This window comes from Penaeus monodon, chromosome 20, assembly GCF_015228065.2.
Source record: "Penaeus monodon isolate SGIC_2016 chromosome 20, NSTDA_Pmon_1, whole genome shotgun sequence".
Taxonomy (NCBI): Eukaryota; Metazoa; Arthropoda; class Malacostraca; order Decapoda; family Penaeidae; genus Penaeus; species Penaeus monodon.
In genome coordinates, this window is record NC_051405.1 from 21,838,111 (window position 1) to 21,838,480 (window position 370).

Here is a 370-nt window from a genome sequence, read left to right on the forward strand (position 1 = left end):
CTCTATGTTTTCCACATACTACAGTTGTCTACAGTTGTTATCTGTGGTTATTTTCCTTTGTCTCTAAAGAACATTTGATTATCCTGCCGTGGTTTGAAGAGCAGGATTTCAGAGACGGCTGTAATATAGTTTCTGTGAGTCGTTAATTTCCCAGGAGCTCAGAGATTTCTAGATGTAGAGTTGTATGGTATTGCATTGTTGAAAATAATAGAAGTTGGATTAAAAGTTCGTGTCGAGAGCAGGTTGCAAAATGATGTAATCATCTACTTAACTTTTAGATGGGCTGATCTTTATATGTTTGATATTTTTGTGTATTTATATATTCGTATGTATATTATTGTCTGTAAAGTAAGTCCTCCCTCCCTCCCTC